We start from the raw sequence: 14,756 nt of genomic DNA, 5'->3' as shown, positions 1-14,756 counted from the left end.
CTTATTTATTTCCCTATCAATGTAGCCCAAGATAAATTACTGGTTGTACACTAAACTTCCAATGCCATTATTTATTTCATGAAAGATTAACAAAAAGGAGAAATGTTTTCCCGGTATAGGATTGGATGTGTAATCTTTATAAGTTGCTCTGCGATGGGAAGAATCTTTCCTTTTCAGAGCAATTATTGCTCCTGCACAAGTGCTTCCTTTACCTGCGCCTGGAGTTTTAAAGAGCCCAGAAACTGAGTAAAAGCCATTCAGAAGGACAAGGGTACTGAAAACTGAGAAAACAATTTGGCAATTGTAAGAACAGTTGTCCTAGCTCAAATCAAAACTTCTGCACAGCATAAGATTGTTTTTCATGTACAATATGTCCCCAGTGATTTCTTTTTTCCATAATCTGAAGGTATATTTCAGTGTAGTAGCTGCTGCTCTAATTTATCAGCTAATTATATTAATACAGCAATTTGCAATGATATGGCTCCTCTCTGGAGAGCAAAGTATTTTACATGGACTCTTGATGTAATAAAAGGCTTGTGCAGAAAAGAAATGAACTCTTCTCAATTTATAAGGGGGATAGGACAGCCTACCACATCCTGCTTTAGAAGGGGAGCTCACCTTTTCATGGTAGCTCATGGAATGAGGAGGGATGGATGAGGAGGAGATGCTGCTGTTCCTTTCCTGAATCTGTCACTAGAAGGAGCCTGCTTCTCTGTCCTCCCACGTTCTCTCTTCTCTGTGTTTCCTTGACCCTCAGTGGTAGTAGTGATGGTGATTTGAACACAGATCAGGCGAAGGGGAAGAGGGACTGTTTCACTTTAAAAAAAAGTCTGCCTCCATGTCTTTGTCATAGGATGGGTGGTATTACCATGAATTGTTGCATAAACCTTCAGAGGGCATGTGTTTCTCTCTCGAAAGTCTAGTTTAAATATCAATTACAGATCTGTGCTGTGTGCCAATGTTCAGATGAAGGTATGTTCTAGGAAAGCGTTTTTCAAAGGATTATGAAGTGGAGGAACATTTTCTTTAGACAGGTGAAAGCAAAGCTGCCTCAGCTAAAGGTGGGAGCTTGGAGCCCACCTGCTTGAGGGGAGCAGTCATCCCCCAGCCTCTTCTGAGACACCTATGTGGATCCCATACTCCCCATGGTTTGAGACTATAGGTTTGGAGTGACTCTTTATGATGCCTTGGTGGTTAAGACTCTATTACCTTGGAGATGCCAGATACTGCTTTGGACAAGGGTGTATGCTACCAGATCACACCCTAGTAAGAAATGGGACCTAGGAGAATGTTGCTCCTAAATCGGAGTTTGAGGGGAGAAAAGCACAGTTTAGTTGACCATTAACCCTAAGAAATAGCCAAGGCTCTAAATTAGAATGAGCTTGTGCTGACACATCTTCTTGACACATTTCTCCATTACCCACTCCCCAATGTCCTTAGTGCTCTGTTTATTCTCCCTTTAAGACACTCACTTCTTACCCTTATTTAAGACATTCTCCTTCAACCATTTGGAAAGGATTTCTAGGAAAGAGAACCAGGGTTCTCTTGGTTCCTCCCCAACTTAGCTTTAGATCTTGATTTCTTATAAACATAGTTGGGGTTAAGAGAGAAGCTGACTTTTATATTCTTACTTCTTTATTATGATTTTTTTTCCCCTCAGGAAAAAGAGGGTGGGCAGGGGACCATGGCTATGTTAAAGAGAAAACCTCCGTTAAGCCTTGTTTTTTCTATTTTTTCTTGTGAAGTTGAAAGAAAATGGACATTGGAGTTAAACTCTGCCTCTTTTATTTATTTATTTATTTATTTATTTATTTTATTTATTTATTTTTTTTTGAGACGGAGTCTTGCTCTGCCGCCCAGGCTGGAGTGCAGTGGCCGGATCTCAGCTCACTGCAAGCTCCGCCTCCCGGGTTCACGCCATTCTCCTGTCTCAGCCTCCCGAGTAGCTGGGACTACAGGTGCCCGCCTCGTCACCCGGCTAGTTTTTTGTATTTTTTTTTTTTTTAGTAGAGACGGGGTTTCACCGTATTAGCCAGGATGGTCTCGATCTCCTGACCTCATGATCCGCCCGTCTCGGCCTCCCAAAGTGCTGGGATTACAGGCTTGAGCCACCGCGCCCGGCCTCTGCCTCTTTTAGAACTGTGAGACACTGGGGGCCAGTCATGACATAGAATGCCTAATATAGTAGGTGCTCACTGGGAATGGAGGTTTTCTTCCCACTTATTCTGTTGTGTCTGTCCATCAATCTAAGTAGGGGAGGGATTGAAACCCTTTAAGTGAAACATATAAATGGATAAGAGAATATTCTCAGAAGGAAAATAAAAGAATAAGACAACCCACGGTAGTTCACAATCTGTGTAGGTTTCCATGCTCAGCTTTAGAATTCTGAGAGGTCTGGAAGAGCCGGCTAAGCTGTTTTCCATTCCGAATTTGGTCAGACGCCATTGCAGACTTTAGCCCAATACCAGCTGCTTGGGTCCCTCGATCATCTGTGAGAGAGCATTATGTTGTGTTTCCATGGAGACTTCGTCTTATTTCTAACTAAGGTTGACCAGGAGGAGAAAAAAAAAAGAAGTAAATATGCAAACACATGCATCAATTGAAAAGAAACTGGAGGACATTGAATGTGGTGTAAAAAGTGCCAAGTTGCTGTGCAGATCTTTCTGTTGGCTTAGAAATCTCAGCAAAAATAGAAGTTTTAAAATTCATTTTATCAGTGACTGTAAAATGGACCTAAAAGGGTCTTCAAGTTACTTCTAAAAAGCTGAAAATTAATTGTCTTTATTACAAAGCACTGAACTCTAAGCCAAACAGTAAACATGAGCCCGAGTCAAGGTTAAAATACACTGAGGGGTAGTTTTATGAGAAAAAAACAAAAATATCTAGACTGAGTTAGTATGTAGCAAATACCTAGCTTTGAAGCAATCCTATAATACTAACATTGGCGGGAGAAACTTAAACAGATATAAAATGAAGCTCTAATCCAGGGACAACACTTTTCCTGTAAAAGGCTAGATAGCAAATATTTTATGCTCCAGGTTTGTATCTGCCTCTGTTACATCTACTGACCTCTGCTATGTAGGGTGAATGTAGCTATTGATGATATGCAAATGAGTGGGCATAGCCTTGTTCCAATGAAACTTTATTTATGGACACGGAAATTTGAATTTTATACAATTTTTGCATATCACAAATCTTATTTTTTCCTACAAACCATTAAAAATGTAAAAATCATTCTTAGCTTGTGGGCCCTACAAAAACAGGTGGCAGGCTGGGTTTGTGCAGCAGGCCATAGTTTGCTGACCCCTGGTTTAGAAAGCAAGGCCTTCAGTTGCTCAGGTTATTTGTTTACTTGTTTGTGTTTATTTGTTTTTAAACCTTTTTGTTTCCAGACGTATTTAAGGAACTCAAATGCATATAGTTGAGAAAGATAAAAATAAATTATAAAGAAGATGGAAAACACAGAGCCAAGAAAGACCAAAAGAGCAGGAAGGGAACGGAGAGCCAAGGGTGAGGGAGCACGCTGTGTATAAGTCAATGTGTTGCAAGATTTAGACCTGTATTTGGCTCTGTGCTTTCTGGCAGCATTAAAATGTGAAGAGGGAAACTGAGCCCTTTACAAAGTTACAGGGTCCTTGAGTTAGAGAGAAGCCAGTCGCTCTGTAATGGCACACCTCTTCCTGATCTGTAAATCAGAGAGAAGTTCCTTTTGGGGTTCTTCTTTGTGTGATGAATAATATCCTTGCAATATCCTTTTAGCAAACACAGCAGTAAGGTTCCTAGAGGATCTTTCCTGTGGAGCCCCTAATATTACTATCACATCAAATAATAACTCAGTAAAGATAAATAGGTGCATAAAGGAAAAAGGTGACATTGGTTAAATAGAAACCACATTGGCCATTTTGGGCTATGCTTTAAGAATTTTCCAATAACAAAAACACAGATTTCTGTTTTTTTATTTTTTAAAGAATGACAGGGCTTGTTCAGGTTCATGGAATGAAGCAATTGTTCCTGGAAAAAATAAGTGTTATTTGCCAATTAAGGATAACATTTTCTAAAGCCTTGAGCTGACAGCAGGGAGAGGGCAATAAAAGAAGAAAGGGAAAAGTAGGGAAAGTCTCGGAATTCTTAACATGGGATGGACCTTAGGGATAATCTGCTGCAATTTCTGGTCTTACAGCTGAAGAAAACTGAGGCTCAGAGATGTTGAGTGTGTAGCCTGCAGTTGCACTTCCAGCTAGCAACGAAGCTTAGACTAGAACCCGTCCAGTGCTTTCTTCATGCTTTCCATATTTATTCCCAGTTCCCCAACCTCCATCCCACCACATGCCAAGACACACACACGCACGCACGCGCGCACACACACACACACACACACACACACACACCTGGAGATACTGCAGATCCAGCCATATTCACTGTTCTGCTCTGTCTACTTTTCCAGGCTCCCCTGTTGTTACTGTGCTCTGTGACCTGCTCAGTCCTGCTTCTTTGTATGCTTACCCTCCACCTTCTGCTGGAATCATTGAGTCTCTACTCATCATTACTTTTCCTACCTGGAATATTCTTATACATCCCACTTGCCTAGGTAACTCCAACCCTTGGCCCCACAGCATGGACCACCAGTCTTTTCTCTATATAGGATATAGATTGTTAGTTATTTCTGTGTGTGTGTATCTTATTGTCAAAATTGTGCATCAAGACCTTGAGGATGAGGACTGAAACTTACACTATTTTATACTCCATCAATGCCTTTGCACTTAGAAAGTGCTGGATACATACATGTTGCTTGATTGAGGTGCATCCATTCAGAAGTTGGGAAGGAGAGAAACCAAAGAGCAAGCAGGAACTTTCCTTTTTCCCTACTAATAGTGCTCTAGCCCCATCCTTTCTCCTGTATCTTAGATACAATATGCTACTTACTCTTGCTAAGCCTCAGCTTCCCTATCTGTAAAATGGACCTAATATAACTTATTTCACAATGGCATTGTAAGAAATCCATAAAGTCACATATGTGGAAGTGCTTAGCTCACTGCCTGCCAGAGTGGGAACCTAAGTGCTCCCTTGCTTCAAACTCCTTTTTAACCAGTCCTAGGAATCTATCACTTAGTCATCTTCAGCATTTCCAAAAAGAAGTGTGTTTCTATCTATAAAGGAGAGAGGGACAGAAAATAAATACCTAACATTGAATATTGCACGATTCTGAACATATCACCCTCCTCTCCTCACTTGCTTTTTCATTCTTTTTGATTTTGCTATTAGGATCTATTGAGAAAGTGTTTGTTTTTCTTTCTTTTTATCTCCCACGTGGGCTCCTATTTAATCAGCTTGGCCTCAGGAAATGTTGGAATAAATAACTCTTCAAACGATGTAATATGAAGGTATCTTTTATCAACCGCTGCATTTCCAGTGCCTGGCATTGTGCCTAGCACAAAAATATTTGAGCCAAAATGAAATGAAAAGGACTGAAACTTCCACCAGCTTGCAGTGTCTCTCCCATCAGCTTGCCCCAGTGTCCGAAGGTCTCCCTAGACTGGAGACATCAGTTCTCAGAGACTTCTGTTAAAAGGCAAGTGTGCTTGCTGAGTGGTGGTCACGCTAATCCAAGCTGCTAGATGGCAGACCAAGAAGAAAAAGGACATAGTCCAAGCCTGACCTAAAACAAGAGAAAATAGGAAGGAAGCTTCTAGGTTAGATCAACAGAAAAGCTTGAGTATCTGAGCATGGTGCATTGCTATGGACTATCCATAGAATCAGGAGGGATGGAATGGACAAACAGGGGAAGGAAAACTAGAGAGAAGCCTCACTCAGCTACCAGCTTTTCTCAAAGATGTCAGGGCAGAGAATTTGACGGCATAAATGAGAGTTTTCATTGATCATTAAATGAAGACTTCGAAGATAAGTAGGAACAATTTTTTCACCTGAACCCCTCTCTGGGTTCTGTCACAGTGCAAACATGATATTCTAGCAGGAGGATTTAAAGACGAGCTTCCTCCCTCCCTCCTCTCATCCCCTGCTTCCTTATCTACAAAATGAAGCTGAAAAGCCCTACTTCACAGGCAAATGCCATCCACTCAAAGAGGCATATAGTGGACACCCAGGAAAGACTATCCCTCTTGCTCTTTCTCCTTTTCATAGTATTACAGGGTTGACATACGTGGAAGTTGAAAATTACATTTGTTCCTAAATTGCACTTACTGTCATCCTCCCAGGACCCCCCAAACCCCACCAAAAACACCCTTTCATCATGTGTTCTTGTGATCTGCCCTTTTCATGAGACGCTTGGCACACTCAGACCTGCTTGAAAAGTATTAATAGCTAGGGCTGTGACTGTGAAAATCAATAGCCTAGAAAAATGCTACTCATGCAGGGGGTTGTATGAAAAATGTCTACATGATTTATTTTAGATGACCTAATTTTGGTGAGTCTCCGGGCCTGTGCTAATTTGCTATGAGCCCTCTGGCTGTTTTTCTCCTTGTATCAATATTTCTGGAGGAAAGTAGATGACACCAAGATGGCTCGGGCTCAGGATGTATGTGATTACTTGAAACCTGAATAGGCTGCTGGTGAAGGGCCGAGGAGGCGTAGTGAAAGGGGCTTATTCAAAACGAGCAGAACGTGTTATTTCCTATTGAATGGAATAGAAGTTCTAAAATGTCATGTTTTGAAAGTGTCAGTTTAGATAGAAAATGCTGAGAATTTAAGCAAGAGTGAGAGATGAATGCTGCTTGGACTTGAAATATTGTTGGGGGGTGGGCAGATACTCAATCTGTTTTGAAATTTCCACTTGGGGTTTTCCAGGATAAAAGTTGCCTTGTTTATGCAGCGTGATGAAAATACTGGAAATTCAGGGCTTGAGAACAATACTGAGTTACAGAGATCCATGCTTTCTCATATAGAAGTTGTTGACAGCGGTTTCATCTGAAAAACTGAGCATTTTGAAATCTGATTTTCCTGACCGAGGAGTAACTGTAGGCAAAAGATGTTTTCACCCAAGAGAAAAACAGTTCCTGAATTTCCCTACAGTGCCTGTGAGTGCCACTAGGATGTGCTATTTCATAAAGAAAAGGAAGCTCTTCTATTCCCTGAAACGCTGCTAGCAGAAAACTTTATTCAGACAATCCTAGACTTGAACTTAAATTTGAATCTATGTATTTACCTTGATTGTGACAATGAGAAATTTTGTATAGTGTGAAAAAATTAAAAAGGTAAGACCAGCATATTCCTAAGGTACTGAGAAGCCTTGATCCCATAACAAGCCTATGTTATTATAACCTAAACCAGTTAGATATTTTATAGAGCAAATTTTCTATGTCTAGGAGTTTTCTAGCATAGGGAGTTCTGAGCTACACCACAGACCCCTGGGCATGGTTGGTGAAGAAAAGAAAAGTAGACATCTCATCCCCTACCATCTTTCAGAGAATATTCTGGTGGTGGTAGCCCCATCTCAGGTGCAGGCACCTTGTTACACAGTTAAGATGGAGCAGACATAGTGAATCTGTACTGCATGGGAGAAGGCCATATCAAAGCCTGACAATATTCTCAGAACCATGGTCTTGCGGGCCTGGCTCATCACCTGGTTAGGAGATGGTCCTCCTCTATACCCACTGTTTGTTTTCGCTTATCAGTGTCACCTCCCCACACTTAGAGCGAGTGCCTCCCATCCAGTGATTTCTCTTCCTCTCCTTAGCTAGTTACCAACTAATTCTCCCTAAGTTTTAAAATATAATAGATTTTTAATAAATTTTTTATTTTATAAAATATTTTATAAACTATTTTATAAAAATAACTTTTTAATAGAGTGTCTGCAAAATATATCATCCAAAGAAATGAATCCCTAATGGTGGGAGTACAGGTAGTAAAGGAGTTATTTTTAGACAAACTGCCTAGTGCTTAAGGTCAGAGCTATTTTAAAATTTTTATCTGAAAATATTTCAAACATAAGGAAAAGTTGCAAAAATAATATAAAGAACACATCTGGGCTATTTATTCCTTAACATATTGTTAACATTTTGCCCCATTTGCTTTAACTTTTGTTCATGCTCTCACATGCTCACTCCTTATAATCCATCTCCCCATTTATTTTTCCAAGCTTTTAAAAACTAAGTTTCACACATCACGGCTTTTTACTCCTCAATTTCTCCTAAGAGTTATGATATTTTCTTATCCCCAGTACAATTAGCAACTTTGGTAAAATTTACATAAATATGATACTTTAATCTACCCTTGTATTCTCATTTTGTCAGCTGACACAATAATGCTCTTTGTGGCATTTTTTTACTCCAGTTGTACAGGATCAGTATTGGATGGCAATATTTTGTTGTCATATCTTTTAGGTCTCCTTCAATCTGGAACAGTTCAGGAAAAATTAATTTTAGTGTAGGAAAGAGGTCAAAGGAAAGACTACAACTAATTGCAAGTCCGCCTTGGGTTGGGAGGTGGCGCTGTGGTGCCACACAATTGTTAGGCCTGCAGGAGGTCTCCTGGATATTGTTACCACGTCCCTGCCAACGACTGTGTCTTCCACAGCTACCCAACGCGGGCTACCAAGTTTTCATGTGGAACTTTAGGCCCAAAGCTAAGGGATCTCATAGGCCTACTGACCTTATGAGCCTATATAAATCTGGTCCCCTGTGTCCATGTGCTCAGCACATCCCCTGAGGGGTGGGTGTTGGTGGCAGGTGTGTTAAAAGAGAGTCACCAGACGTTAAAAGGGGTAAGGCCCTCTGAGCACTGATGGACCGCAGACACGGTTACCTCAGGATTGTCGAGCCCCTAAGTCAGGGGCCCATAAATGAGCTGGGTCAGGAAACCATCCCAAGAGCTGAAGTGGCAGCCAAAGGAAAGGCCTGATACCAGCTGGATTCAGAGCAATGGGAGTATGGATTCTGGCTATAGCTTCTAGTGAAACCATTGTGGGAGGGGTGGGAGCTTCCAGAAAGATGCTGGTTCTCAGTGGGCTAGATGGAACATTTTTAGACAATGGATTTTGACCCAATTGTCTTTTGACCCAATTGTCTTTAGTCATTTTCTCCTTCATGATATTCCTCTTAATTTGCCAAGGCAGACGAGATAGAAGCTCTGACAATTGTAGAGTGTGGGTGTAAAACGTGCAGCTTATTAAGTATCTAAGCTCTCCGTTTATCATTTGAAGGGTTTGTAACAGGTCAGTGACTAATCCTGCTTTTGGAATTCTACGGCACTCTGTAACTCAGTGCATAGTGACAATACATGCATCTAGAAGCTGGTTATGGTTTCAGAGAAGAGCTATGATTACCTCCAGAGATGACCATTGTATAAGATGGGCACCTTTATACATAACTTTCCAAAGAGTTAGCTCTTGTTGTAACTTCTTTGTAACAGTCCATGCTAGCACTTTCTTACTCTACCTCTATTTTTCCTTTTGGTGCACTTATTTGTTTATTTCTGTATCATCTGTCTCTCTCATTGGAATGTGAATTCCAAAAGGGCAGGGATTTTATCTGTATAGTTAATTACTGCATTCCCAGAATCTGACATCTAGTGTAGAGCTCAATAAATATTTGCTGAATAAATAAATTATTAAGCAGGAGTCTAACAAATAAACCTTCAATGTTCACTGGAGGACAAGCCGCTGAATATCAGGCACAGGGCACCACTTCACCAGGATCCATAGTCTCCCCACCACTCACTTCCTAACTTTCACTACGAAAAATCCAAGGTGTCCTTTTTTGAGATAGTGGTACTTGAGGATGGCATTGTTCTCATAGGAAATAGGTCCTTAAATCTTGGATTTTAAGATGCTTTGAGGTGACCATATCATACTCATCATGGCATAGCCCCCTGTATGTTTGTTATGTTTGTTTCTCCTGAGATATCCATCTTGTTTAACCTTAATTTGCTCATTTACTTCAATCATTCATTAAGTTTGTGATGGTTAATTTTGTGTCAGTTTGACTGGGCCACAGGGTGCCCAGACATTTGGTCAAACATTATTCTGCGTGTGTCTGTGAAGGTGTTTTTGCATGAAATTAACATCGGAATGACTGGACTGAGTAAAGCAGACTGCCCTCCCCATTGTGGATGGGCGTCATCCAGTCATTTGAAGTTGAACAAAAACACTGACCTGCTGACCTCTCATGAGTAGGAGAGGAGGGTATCCTTCTGTCTGATTGTTGGATCTGAGTCATCAGTCTAGTTCTGCTTTCGGAGATGAACTGAAACATCAGCTCTTCTTGAGTCAGGTCTTGAGCCTTCTGGCTTTTGGGTCCAAACTTACACCATTGACCCTCCTGATTCTCAGGCCTTCAGATTTGAACCAGAACTACATTATTGGCTCTCTCGCATCTCCAGCTTGCCAACTGCAGTTTTTGGGAGTTCTCAGCCTCCACAGTTTGCATGAGCTAGTTCCTTGTAATCAATGAATCAGCCAGTCAATCCCTGTCTATCCATTTATCTATCAATTTGTCCATCTCGTGTTAGTTGTGTTTATCTGGAAAGCTCTAAGTAACATAGATTTCTCATTGTTCTTTCCTCCACAAAGTTCTCTATGTGTCGCTGCCCAGCCCTATTCGTAGTGGGGCCTTGAGTTTCCTTGACCAGAATGAGACACTCATTGCTTTCACTCAGTGTGAATTCCTGTTTCCACTTAGAGGTGGTGCTTTCTGAGGGAGGTTTAGCTGATTACAGCCTGACTAAGGTCACCAGAAGTAGTGAAGATGTCTAACACACTCATATTACAGAGCCATGGGCCTTTCCTTCTCCACTCCTCTTACCACGAGCTCTTCTTTCCCTTCCTACCAGTTGTCCCTCAATCCCACTGGCAAGTCCTCTTTAAGTTTACTCTTTTCTTCATTTCACATTTCCATCTTATTACAGGGGGGGTCATCATCTCATTATAGCAGCCAGCTGTCATCTTCCAGGCTATGGGGAACAAGTGTGGAGAGTTAGCTTACCTGTTGGGATTCCTAGCTGACTCATCCTCCTAGATAAATGCACCAGAGAATTTTCTATCTATTCAGTAATCGTGGATGAGTGTGGGTTCTGGTTAGACTTCTTGTTCTTGGTGTAGGTCAGACTTTCCCATCAACTATTTGGCCTACAAGTGAAACACTCTTTTGCTGGTAATTAATAGTTGCAGGCTGGACCTTGGTGGTATCATCAGATCCATGGGTTTTCTTACTTAAGTCTGCCCTACTCTACCACTTCGGCAAGACCCTGACCCATTTGACTCAGTAAAGGTAGTCAGTGCTGCTGGGACTGGGCAATGGCAGTGGAAGGATCATGCGTTTCTACTTCAGAGGGTTGGTTATCTTCAGGAGCGTGGGTGAGACTCATTACAGTGGACAGAATCCAGCTATCTTCTTTCTGCCCCTTCTTCACAGGTACCTCTCCAAGAATCTTCCATTTCTGACCTAATGTTCACCAGCTCTTGGGTTCTGGATCCTGTATAGGTTAAATATTTTCTCTAATGTGTCTCATGACTGTCTCATTTAAAGTGTTGGATAATCCAAAGCACATTCTTCTTATACAAGATGGAAAAACAGGTTCAAGCAGCCAAATTTACTAATGCATATTATATGATACATTGGTTACACTCTTTTTATAAAACTATTCTGTATGACCCTAGTCAAGCCTTGCTGGTTTTGGTACACTATCTAGTTTTACTGAACCATCTACCTATTTCTCCCCCCGCCCCCAACCACCCCTCACACAGATTCATCCAACAGCTCTCCGCTGAGTGCTCACCTTGAGTTATGCACAATTCCAGGCATTGGAGATACAGCAGTGAACACCTAGGCTAAGTTCTCTGCTTTTTTAAGGATTTAATTCTAGTGGGGATGTGTCAGTTAATAAACAAAAATAGATAGATAAATAAATAAATAAATAAATAAAAATAAAATATGTAATACTTCAGAAGGATAAATTCTCTGGAGAAACACAAAGCACAGAAGGAGGATGAATATGTGTGCCAGGGAGCAGTTGCAATTTTAAAAAATGTAGCCAAGGAAGGCCTCACTGAGAAGACAGCTTTTGAATAAGTACCTGAAGGAGGTAGAAATGATAATCATTGAAGTTTCTGGGGAAAGAGTATTATAGACAGAGGGAACAGTATGTGCAAAAGCCCAGTGTGAAAGTCTGTAGAAAGAAACAAAAGCAGCCAATGTGTCAAAAGCAGAGGGAATGAATGGTAGAATAGTAAGAAATGATGTCAAGAAGGTAAAGGGGACAATTGCAAGTTCAGAAGGTCCTCAAGAACACTCTCAGTTTCAGTGATTCACTAGAAGGACTTGTAGAACTCAGAAAAGTCTTATGCTCATGGTCGTGGTTTATTATAGCAAAAAGATACAGATTAAAATTAGCATCAGGAAAAGGTACCTAGGGGTAGGTCCAGGAGAGCCAGGAATGGAGCTTCCAATTGTCCTCTCCCAGTGGAGTTGTGTGGATGGTGCTTATTTCCCTCAGGAACTGGGAAGCTTACCTGAACCTTGGTGTCCAGAGTTTTTATTTGGGTTTGGCCATGTAGACACAGCTGACTACCCATGTGTTTGACCTTAGTCTCTGGCCCCTCTGGAGTTCAGTCCAAGATTCCCAACATAAATTGAATACTTAGCCTAGACCATCTTGTAGGGTCTTAGGTCCCCAGATAAACAAAGACATTTTTATTGGTTAGGGCATTCCAAGGACTTAGAGGTTAACTCCCGGGAGTTGGGGGCAAGGAGCTAAATTTTTCTTCGGGCAAAATTAACTCTTTACTGCACAATAGACACATTGTACAAAAATGTGTAGGCCATTTTAAAGGTGTTGGCTTCTAGTCTGAGTGAGATGGAAGCTTTCATGAATTCTGATCAAGGGTGTGACATGATTTGAATTATTTTTAAAAGGATTGTCTGAATGCTAAGTTGGGAAATAGGCTGAAAAGTAGAAGTAGGGTTACTGGTTAACCATACTTGCCCAGGAAAGTATTACCATAATTGCCCAGGAAAGAGGTAACAACTGCTTAAACCAGAATGGAAATGGTGAGAAGTAGTTGGATTCTGGATCTATTATAAGAGTACCATCAGGAGGATTTGAAAAATAAATGGATATGGTATGCTATAAAAGTAATAATCAAAGATGACTTTAAGCTTCTCAGCCCAGACAATTAGGACAAGCAAGCTGCCCTTAAATGAGATGAGAAAGACTGCAGGGGAGTGGATCTTGAGGGAAGAAGAGTAGGAACTCAGTTTTTAGACAGGTTGGATCTACATGCCTGTTAGAGAACAAAGGGAAAGTGTCAAGTTGATAAGAGTTTGAAGTTCTTGGGAGCAGTATGGGCTGGAGATTCACACTCAAAATATAAATATATAAATCTTGGAGTTGTCAGTCTAGTGTGAGAACATAAAGCCATGAGATAAGTAAGTAAGTATAGAGAGAGATTATAACAAAAGCTCCAGGGTTACAGCCTAGGCTCTCCAATGTGAGGAGGTAGAAGAGATGAAGAGGAACCAGCAAAGGAGACTGAGAGTGAATGTGCAGAAAGGCAGGAGAGAAATGAGAGTGGGGTGTCAGGATCAAACAAAAGAGGGAAAGATCACCTATGTTCAATACTACTGCTAGGTCAAGTAAGGTGAGGACTGGGAGAAGACCATTGGATGTAGGAACATGGAGCCCACTATTTATAAGAGCAGAGAGAAAAATGTATCTTACTTTATACACAGCACTAGGCTTGACAGGAGAAAGCAAAGACCCGTAGATGCATGTAGGAACATTTTAAAATTTAATTCCGAACTCCTACTTAACAGAACTCTGAATACCATCCATTGAGCAGCATCTCTGAATTTCCTCCTACTTATGAACATATAGAAAAAAATCATAAGAAATTAGCCCTACCTATAAGCAGAATACAGAAAGGTTTTCCACAAATGATGATGCTTATAAAGCTGGATTCTTAAAAATAATACTCATAGGTTATCTATATTTGTCTCATGAAACAACATCTCTGTCCCCTGATTGAGAGTAGAAAGACATTGTGCTCTTATTCTACTGTATATTTTAAACTATAGTGTTCCCTTTGTTTTGACAACTGGAGATGTCCCTTTACAGGTTATAAACTTGCATTTAAATTAATTTTGTTATATTTTATTCAGGAATTCTATTTGCTTGAGGTGTGTATGTGTATGTGTGTGTAGAATGTTCCACATCAATTAAATCTTTTATATTGACCCATGGTTCAATTTTTCAGTGAAAATACAAACTTATGCTTAACAATCAAAATGGATACCATTAAACTATAAAAGTCACAACAAAAAGAACAGGATGAAAAACACACAAGTATTAGCAGTTGTTATTTTTAGGCATTAGAAAGGTGGATTATTTTTTTCCTCTCCTCTATTCCAAATGCATGTGTATTACTATAATAAAATGGCCAAAGAATATAATTGAAATAAAATCTAGCATTCTATTAGATTTTAAGAATTTAAGATATATGGTTTTGAAGTTCTTTTTGAGATAAGGTGAGATAGCTTAGATCTAAAATCAAAACAAGTATTAGGATTCATTTGTCACATCTCTACTGAGGTTTACAAATAAATACTCTTATGCTGAAATTAACCAGGAGAAAAATTTGGGCTCTCATGTAAACAAGACACTGAAATGCATTCTATCAAAGTGCTTCTATTTTACAGATAACCTTGGATCGTATAGACTATTTTTTTTATCATATATAACTTGTTTTTTTTTTTTTTTTTTTTTTTTTTGCAAGTAACAGAAAACCTAACACAAAAGGAAACTTACTG

The 14,756-nt window shown here is 40.2% G+C and overlaps 1 protein-coding gene across 1 annotated transcript in view; it reads left to right on the top strand.

Annotated features, from left to right (window-relative positions):
* KCNAB1 (potassium voltage-gated channel subfamily A member regulatory beta subunit 1) overlaps window positions 1-14,756 on the top strand; it is a 419,409-nt gene that overhangs the window by 956 nt on the left and 403,697 nt on the right. The window lies entirely within an intron of this gene.

The sequence above is a fragment of the Rhinopithecus roxellana genome, chromosome 1 (genome assembly GCF_007565055.1).
Source record: "Rhinopithecus roxellana isolate Shanxi Qingling chromosome 1, ASM756505v1, whole genome shotgun sequence".
In the NCBI taxonomy this organism is placed as follows: Eukaryota; Metazoa; Chordata; class Mammalia; order Primates; family Cercopithecidae; genus Rhinopithecus; species Rhinopithecus roxellana.
This window is presented reverse-complemented; position numbering and strand designations above follow the sequence as displayed.